Consider the following 10,114-nt stretch of genomic DNA (forward strand, 5'->3'; position numbering starts at 1 on the left):
TTATATTTCAATAATTTAAAAATATTTTTGATTCTTAGAATAAAGATAATGAGTACCATGTGTTGAATTCTCACTTGAGTGGGAAGTAAAATTCTCTAGAAATGCCCCTTTGAACTGACAGGGTTAAAATTTTATAGTGTGTTCTAGAAAGGAACCTTCACTGAAGCAGGGTGAACGTTCCTCTGAAGCAGCTTTCTATTCTCCGAGATGAAAGAAGCATTGAATTCAGATAACGCAGTTGGACATGCCTGTTTTTGATTGTTGATAAATATTTCATTTTACATTTTAAATTCATATGGGCCACAAAATCATTGTAGATGAAAAAGAATTCAATACCAGGCTATCCTTTTGCAGGATTGTTTCTTAGAACACACTTGTTCCCGTTTTGTTCAATTGAGATTGAAGCGCCTTGGCAGCCGGCCACCGATAGCTACTTCACAGCTGTAGAAAGCACACTATGGGGATGAGTTTCTTTTTCCCCTGTTGGTGAGTTAAAAATATTCCCTTCCAAGATGAACTAAAAAGCAATCATTACTTACCTGGCTATAGGCATGATTTTTTATCTCAAAACTATGGTCTCTGAGTCACCAGTGCTCCATGTCTGCATGTCTTGAATGATAATGTAGAGAAGTGAAGCAGTTTCATGATTTTTAATTTTTATGGCAAGGAAGTGCAACATCTTGGAACTAATGACAGGGTGGGGTCTTAATATACACATGAAAATAACATTCTATTAAGGAAAATTCTGAAAATGGCTGAAAGCACAAATGTTTACACGGTTGTATTACTGTCCCTGATGCACTCAGTTTCTGGAGGGTTGAACCTTCCTCGCTCTAAATTTCAATTATATTATTAGCAGTAGGCCATCTTCATAGTAATTGGTACACTCACTTTATCTAATGGAGTATTTTTCATCTAATTGACTCCAAATTTATCATACAAATGTCAAAGCCAATTTTTCCTATAATAACCTATTATCTCTGTAGTTCTGGCTCAGTGCACCCACAAGAAATGGCATAATAATCATCTGTGGGAAAGTGAAGGACAGCAACTTAATTTTTCTACCTCTGATGAGTTAGACAGCTACTTCTGAAAAGGAAGAAACTTTTAACACATTCACTCAAATTTGCCACGTTTCACATTCACAAGATTTGACTTCATCTTACTCCCAACATGGGAATGAAATTCTTATTGAAAGAGAGATTAAAGAGGTGTTGTTGTTGTTGTTAAGTGCTGTCAAGTTGGTTCTGAATTATAGTGACCCCGTATAGGGTTTCTGAGAAGTGACTTGTGAGCTTGAATTCCCAATCTTGCGGTTCAAACTGACTTTGTCGTGCAGCACTTTAACCCACAGGGCCATACCAGGACTCCAAAGAGGTGGTACAGTTGATATAAGCAAAGAACATTACTAGGAGGTCTGGATACTGCTCTTAGATTGGAAAATTCCGGGCAAATCACTTCATCTTGCTGGTTCTCATATATGAAATATGATGATAGGCCTAAAATTTGTTTCACAAAATTTTGTTATTTATATACTCTTTAACGGTGTTTAAATGTTCACATAACTGTTCATTCATTTACCTATCATATTTCATTGCTTCGTGTATATATGTAAATGTGTTTTTTCCTTAACATCCATGATACACTATGAAATCAGTTGTTCTATGATTTGAACATTGTATGAACACCATACTTGTTATTTAGTACCTTTGAGTTGGTACCAATTCATAGCAACCCTGTATAGGGTTTCCGAAGAGCAGCTGGTGAGTTCAAACTGCCAACCTTGCAGTTCAAAGTAACCTTGCAGTCTAGTATATTATATACTTAGCAAACAGATTTGCCTAACTCTTGAGGAATAGCATTCACTGAATTTTCACCTTTACATTGTTTAATAACTATTTTTTTCGCTTCCAAACACATATTTCCCCATTTCCCCTTGCTGCTACTATTACTAGCATGGTTTTGTTGTATTTAGGAACCAGGATATACTTCACAATAAGATTTTAGAAAGAAAATTAAACAGATAATACTACAACACCCAAGAGACATGAAAGGCATGAGACTTGATGCTACTGTCTATGAGAAGAATCATATACTGTTATTTCATAAAATTGTAACTTGTGTTGGGAAAATTCAATGTTAAAATGGATAGAACGTACTGTATATACATAGGTGTTTATTTTGACTATTGCTACATACATATTATAGGTTATATATGTAATGTGTCATTAAGTGTCTGGCAGTGCAATCACTTTATATACAAGAGACATGAGATACACATGTTTTGTGTGGAATCTGTTGGTTTTGCTTTGTCTGATTACGTCCACTATGTTCCTTCTGTTTACAGATCAGGATTTTGAACTCTATAATAATTCTATGGGACTACAGACATATATGTGATTGGAAGTTATCCAAACAGGTAAGAGCACACAACTGCATGTATATTTGCAAAGGAAACTGTAAACCCTACCATTGCAAAAACAGTTTCACTTACAATAATCAAAAAGGAACCCTGAAAGTAAATAAATATACATCAAATAATAGATGTCTACTTGTATACTTCCAGTGCAATACATACCAGGGACCATATTTTCATGACGGCATGATCTCCATTTCCATAGTTTGTAACTTTTACTATAAAACACTGTGGGAAATACTTGCCTAGATGTCTTTTTCTTTTTTCCTATTAAAAGGTTTGTTTTCTTCTTTATGCTCAGAAACAAAGAAATAGCCCTGTCCTCCCAAATGGTCTCCTCTTGAATGGAATGGGAGACAAGGGAGTGACAGGTATGGGTGGAAGGCGGAATGTGGGGGTTCTTTTTTTTTTTTTTTTTCCCCTTTCCCAACTATCACTCCCATTTTTAGCATCTCCCCCTCCAAAATATGTAAGTAGAAACACAGCTTGCCACCACTGGGAGGTTGGGGAGGCACAGCTATAGCCAAGAAATTAATGCCAACTTTCAACAGGAGATGGGTCCAGTGCATATCTGGAAGGATGAGGAGAGGAAGGGAAGGGGTTGTCTGAGGAAGCTGCTGGATGGAGGGGAAGGGAAGATAGTCTGGGTCTGGAACCGCCCCCATTCCCAACAAGAGTGGGAATCTTGGTCTTATCCCTACCTCTCCTCCCAGCACCATCCACTCCCTCCTGCGAGTCCCCTCCTAGCAGAATTGGTCGTCATAGTCCTCGTCCTTTATCCCCTTCAGCCGAAGCTGGGCAAAATCCTCAAACACAATGTCATCCTCTGTGGCATAGTTGGTTTCAAATTCAATGAGGTTGGTGTCCACAGAGACATCTGTTTCAGGAGCCGCTGTCTGGGGCCTGGGGTGGCTGATGATGTGGTCATGGGGCTTGGGGTGCATAAGAACAAAAGGCAGCTCCACGGAGACATCCCCGCCTCGAGACACGACCAGCTTCACCTTGACCCTGTAGGATACCAGGATACCCAGCACCTCCTTGTTGGCACCTTCTTTCACTATGGTGCCTGAAGCCAGGTTGGTGTCCTCGTGTTTCAGTTTCCCATCTAAAGCAAGGCCACGCTTCTCCCGGTTGTCACTGAGCAGAGGGGTTATAGTGTACACCTTACAGAACGTGGAACTGGGGGACACTTGGTCATCTTGTTCAATTTGAGCCACGGGACACTTGTACTGGGCGGTGCTTGAAGAGGCAGATGTCAGGGTACTGTCTCACAGAGACTCTGATCTTCTTGACAGTCTTGGTGGAGTTGTTGGTGACGTGGACATTGACATTGAGGGGCTCTCCATGGTAGTACAGCTCCTTGTCCAGGGACGCCTCGAGGTACAGGGACCAGTCAGACATGAGGAAGTGGCGTGTGGTTTCGGCTGAAGGCTGGGGGCCGGGTTTCTCCCGGGTAAATTGCACCTTTCGGTTCACCAGTCGCACAGAGTTCCTCTTTTATCTTTTCTCTGCTAGTGATTTGGCACAGAGGGCTCGAATCTCAAAGTCTACCCCACAGGCCTTCCCTGTGTCCTCTGGAACTGGCTGCAGTGTGACAGTACAGGGCAAATTCTGGGGTATTGTGGGGAAAAAAAACGGTGGGCATGCTGGCCCAGTTTCCTCAACAGCCAGTCCTGCAGGCAGGTGGGGGACCGGGGTGGGTTGGGCATTGGGAGGAAGGCCTGGTAGGTGGCGATGAACAGGTCTTTGCGGAAGGACAAGCCCAGCCCATCCAGGTCTTCACGGCCATAGCGGAAGGCGCAGGTGAGGGTCACAAACACTTTGCGGTCCTTCAAGTACTCAGGGTCCATAAGCACTACACCATCTACAGGGTCCACTTTGTCCAGGTGATCTACAAAGTCCCGCTTGCCCAAGTACACAGTGAGCTCGTCCCGGGTTTCTCCCCAACGGTGTGAGCGCCCGCCGCCCGCCGGGTTCGCGGCTGCTTAGTAATCGCCTCGCCTGCTCCTAGATGTCTTTTTTGAGGTCTTTTCTTCCTGTTCTAAAATTCCATTATCAAATTATCAAAGGGAAGACTTATCCAGGGTACATTTCAGATGACCCATCAGCTTGCCTCAGAAAACCTTTTGAATTATACAGATATTCCTAGTCAAAGGGAGAGCTATGACATATTATCTTCTTCTTAAAGAGGAAACAAAGAAAATATAGAGATTCCTGGGAATGTCAAAGTAAGGGACTAAATAGAAAAATTTAGCAAAATTTGTAAAATGTATTGCTCCAAAGAAAAAGTAAAGTTTTACTTGCAAAATGCAATGTGACAGTAATTAAAACAAGAATATGAAGTATTATTTTGTATGCTTTTAAAAATTGGTGATGCCTCTGTATATTTCAGGTCTATGTATAAAGACATGTAGCTATGACCATATGCAAAATGAACTTTTGTGCATGTCTTAAAAGATCTAGATGAATGTTGAGTAAGAAAAAGGAATAAGGGGAATCAGTAGAGTGGGAGATGAGATAAGAAAGGAAAACCCAATTTCTTGATGGGAGAAGGAAACCAGATGTACTTATTTTAAAATAACAGAATGATTTTTGGATAATTTTCTTATAAGTTCTTCATCTTGTCAATTTAATTGTAAGTATAATCTCAGTACACCTAGTGCTTTGATTATATTCCTGGCTTCTGGCTACTATTTCAATGTTATTAATAAAACATAGAGAGGAAAATCAAACAGTAAAATTCATTGTTCTTCACCACTGGAAAGAAATAAACTTGTGATGAAGAAAAGATCACAGCAAAAAGATCATCTTCAGATGGCAAATGAATTTTCTATCTCCTACTGCTTTACCTTCAATTGCAACCTTACGCTCCCTTCCTACTTCACCCTTGGAATATAAAAGTTATTGACATGTACCCTAGTGAAACAAAAGGAAACATTTTTTTCTACTATATTTAATTGATTGCCAGACAATATCTTGAGAACACATTTTGTCAGGCCTTATAAATTTCCTACAGCTAAAACAACAAATATGAAAGGACTTCTGAGAGACCAGATGTTGCTGTCTATCAAGACTTGAAGCAGTATGGACCTCTTTGGATATCGCAGACTGTACCCTCTATTCACATCCCTTTGCTTTATTATTAATTCCCTCTAACTGTGTCTACTTTCCCAGAGCCTCTCAGATTAGGGCTGTCTCAGCAGGTCTACAAGCAGTTCTGAAGAACTGAGGTAGAATGTACATTATAAATGATTCTATAAGAAGTTTTCATTTTCCACATTTCTGTAGGAAAGTTTATATGATCTATCCATGCAATGATACCTTACAAGTACATGAACACAGAATGGCAAATGGCAAAACTCTTAGGGCAGAAAGTGGACCGCTTTTGCCTAAAGCTATGGAAACCAAAGTATACATAATCGTCAAAGGCAAGGCTGAAGATAGAAATCTTCACATAGGGAGGGTTTGTAAGCATCTAGGGAGAATTAGTTCAGACAGTCTTCTGTTCTCCACACAATCCTGTGAGTCTAAAGCCACTCTTGCTTCAGTCCCAGAGGATGCTGATTGGACAGATAGATGTCAAAGGCTTTGTAGTCACCATCCTGGAGTCCTGATTGGATGAGCTAAGGGACACCCATCTAGTAACTATGCTGCCTGAATAAAATACATTGTGGTTTGATCTACTACCCACTATGCTAACACAGATGCCACTGTGCCTCTGTGCCTCTTTCCCTGGGCTCATAATCAGAAGTTAGTTGGAACTGAACTTCAAAGTATCTTGTAAATGACACAATGTAATTATAATCTCCATGAATTTGGTATTTCTTATAGTTCACATTTGGCCAAGACAAGATTTTCTTTCATCGGTTTAACTGAATAATTTCTACACCCTATTGGGCTCACATTTCTACAAAGCTTTGACATTAATCCAAATGACAGAAAATTTAGGTTAAATGAGATATTTAGTGATACTGAATGTTTTAAAGGTGTGGCTCTGTAGACTAATGTGTCAGCCTGCAAAGTCGTTTGAACTGCAACGTCAGTGGCTCAAGCTCAGCAGCTGCTCCTTGGAAACCCTATACAGGGTCGCTGTGGGTCGGAATCAACTCAACGGCACTTAACAACAACAACAAATGTTTTAAGGAACATCCCTCCTGCTTTCTCATCATATGTTTGTGGCTTGGTACATGGTCTTGGAACTAGAGCATCATTTAAATGTAGTTACTGAATTAAAACACAAATTAAAATAATTTTATATCAAATGTATTTAATGAACTTAAAAGATACACACAAAGAAACCATTTTTGAGACACTTGCACAGATTTTTGCTCTGCAAGGCTTCTGGCTAAATAACTGATCTCACTGCAATTGTGGTTTAGTTGTAAAAGTCTTACTTTCTTGCAGGTGACACAGCTTCAGTTTCCATTCAATGCATCACATGTGAGCCATCTGTAGGTGGAGGTTTCTGTATTGCTATGATGCTGTACAAGGAGCCCTGCTGGTGCTGTAAGATAAGCACTGAACTGCTAATCACAGCTTCAGTAGTTCAACCCCACACTCTGTGAAAGAAAGATGAGGCAGTCTGTTCCTATAAAGACGTAGTCTCAGAAACCCTATATATGGTGTCTATGAATTGGAATCAACTTAATGGCTGTGATTTATGATGCTGATCAGGTTTCAGTTGAGTTTCCAGATTAAGATGGACTCGCACTAGGAACCTCACATGTCTATCACTGCTGTACTGTGGTGGGTTGTGTGTTGCTGTGATGCTGGAAGCATTGACGTTCCAAATACCAGCAAGGTCACTATTGTGGACAGCTTCAGCAGACCTTCCAGACTAACAGACTAGGAAGAAGGAATAGGTGGCACACTCTGAATGCCAGTAAAACGTTTTCTGATACAATGTCTGAAGATAAGTGCCTCAGGTTGGAAGCATTCAAAATACAACTGAGGAAGAGCTACCTCCTCAGAGTCAGTAGGACTCATAGTGACTATATGCAATAAACAAAACAATGCCTGGTCTTGTGTCATCCTCAAGATTGTTAGCATTGTTGCTGCCACTGTGTCAATCCATCTTTTTGGGGGTCTTCATCTTTCATGCTGCCCCTTAACTTTTCCTAGTATAATGTCTTTCTCCAGGGACTGTTCCCTCCTGACAACACATCCAATGCAAATGAGACAAATTCTTGCCATCCACACTTCTAAAGTGCATTCTGGCTATACTTTTTCCAACACAGATTTGTTTGGGATTTAATGATACTTTCAATATTTTTTGCCCAAACCATAATTTTATTTCTTCTGTGGTCATCTTTACTCATTGTGTAACTTTCTCGTGCATATGAGGTAATTGAAAATATCATGGCTTGGGTCAGGCACACTTTAGTCCTCAAACTGACATCTTTGCTCATTAACACTTTAAAAAGGTCTCTTGCAGCAGAGTTGCCTAATGCAATATATAGTTTATTATTTGACTGCTGCTTTCATGAGCATTGATTGTGAATCCAAGCAAAATTAAGTTTGTGATACTTTGTCTTTTCTCTTTTTATCATGATGCTATTTATTGGTCCAATGGTGAGGATTCTTGTTTTCTTTACACTGAGGTGCAATCCATATTGAAAGCTCTAGTCTTTGATTTTCATCAGTAAAATTTTTAAGTCCTGGTGTAGTGCTGTGGGATAAAACACTGGATGGCAAGGATGGTTTAAATTACAAGGTCAGCAGTTTAAACTCACCAGCAGCTCCTTGGAAACTCTATACAGTGCTGCTACATGTTGGAACTGACTTGATGGCACTTAACGATTCAGAAAGGAGTGTTTTGTCATTTGCATATCACATGTTGTTGGTTAGTCTTCCTCCAATCCTAATACCGCCTTCTTCTTCATATAATCAAGTTACTTGGATTATTTGTTCAGCATACATATTAAATAAGTATGGTGAAAGGATACAACCTGGCACATAGCTTTCCTGATTTTAAATCATCCAATATCCCCTTGTTCTAACAACTGCCTCTTGGTCTTTTTACAGGTTCTTCATGAACACAATTAGGTGTTCTGGAACACCCATTATTCACAATGCTATTGATATTTTGTTATGATACACAAAACTACGTGTCTTTTCATAGTCAATAAAGCACAAGGAAACATTTTTTTGGTATTCTCTGTTTTCAGCCAAGATCTATTGACACCAGCAATATCCCTTGTTGCACATTCTCTTTTGATTATGGCTTGAATGTCTGATAGTTCCTTGTCCATGTACTGCTGCAACTGTTTTTGAATCATCTTCAGCAAAATTTTACTTGCATGTGATATTCATGGTATTGTTTGATGAGTTTCACATTTTGTTGTGTCATCTTTCTTTGGAATAGGCACAAATATGGATCTCTTACAATCGCTTGCCTAGGTAGTTGTCTTCCAAATTTCTTGGCATAGATGAATGAGCATCTCCAGTGCTATAAGAGTTTGTTGAAACATTTCAATTTGTATATATCAATTCTTGGAGTCTTGTTTTTCACCAATGCCTTCAGTGCAGCTTGAATTTCTTCCTTTAATATCATCAGTCCTTGTACATATGCTACCTCTTGAAATGTTGAAACTGACCAATTCTTTTTGGTACAGTTACCCTGTGTATTCTTTCTATCCTCTTTTGATGCTTTCTGCATCATTTAATATTTTACCCATTGTTGTTGTTAAGTGATACAGCAAGCGGAGACTTGAATTTTTCTTTAATTCTTTCAGCTTGATAAATGCTAAGTGTATTCTTCTCTTTTGCTTTTCTAATCCCAAGTCTTTGCATATTTCATTATCATTCTGTACTTTGTCTTCTTGAGTTACCCTTTGAACTTTTCTGTTCATCCCTTGTACTTCTTCATTTCACCAGTTGCCTTAGCTTCGCTTCTGACACCCATTTTAGTCTTTTCTTCCTTTCCTGTTTTTTTATTTTTGAATGATGTTTCATTATATGCGTGTATGCTATTCTTGATGTCTTTCCACAATTCTTCTGATCTTCAGTCATTAATGCCTAATGCATCTACTTTATTCTTAAATGGTCAAAAAATTCAGGTGGTATATATTCAAAGTCATAGTGTGACACTCTGAAGCTTGTTTTAATTTTCTTAAACTTCAGTCTGAACTTACATATGAGCAATTGATGGACTTTTCACAGTTGGCCAATGGCCTTGTTTTGACTGATAATATTGAGCGTCTCCATCATCTCTTCCCACAGATGTAGTCAGTTTGATGCCTATATATTCCATTTGGTAAGGTCCATGGGTATAGTTATCTTTTACGTTGTTTATAAAAGGTATTTTAAATGAATAAGTTGTTGGTCTTGAAATTTCTATTGAACAATCTCCAGCATAATTTCTATCACTAATGCCATATTTTCCAACTATTGATCCTTCTTCTTTGTTTCCAACATTCACATTTCAATTTCTAGTAGTTATCAATATGTCTTGATTGCTTGTTAGACCAATTTCAAATTGAAGACATTTGTAGAATTCTTCAGTTTCATCCTCAATGGCTTTAGTAGTTGCAGCTTAGATTTGAATAATAGTGGTATTAACTGCTATCCTTTATAGGTATATAAATAATATCCTATCACAGACATGTTCTTTTTGACGATGAATGAGGTCCAATTTCTCTTCAATTTCTCATGCTTGGCATAGTAAACCATATGTTCTTTTTGACGATGAATGAGGTC

At 38.9% G+C, this 10,114-nt stretch overlaps 1 pseudogene; it reads right to left on the reverse strand.

Moving 5' to 3' along the window:
- Positions 1–3,159: 3,159 nt before the first annotated feature.
- The window catches only part of LOC102812677, a 25,922-nt pseudogene continuing 18,967 nt past the window's right edge, over positions 3,160–10,114 (reverse strand).

This window comes from Chrysochloris asiatica, unplaced genomic scaffold (assembly GCF_000296735.1).
Source record: "Chrysochloris asiatica unplaced genomic scaffold, ChrAsi1.0 scaffold00108, whole genome shotgun sequence".
Taxonomy (NCBI): domain Eukaryota; kingdom Metazoa; phylum Chordata; class Mammalia; order Afrosoricida; family Chrysochloridae; genus Chrysochloris; species Chrysochloris asiatica.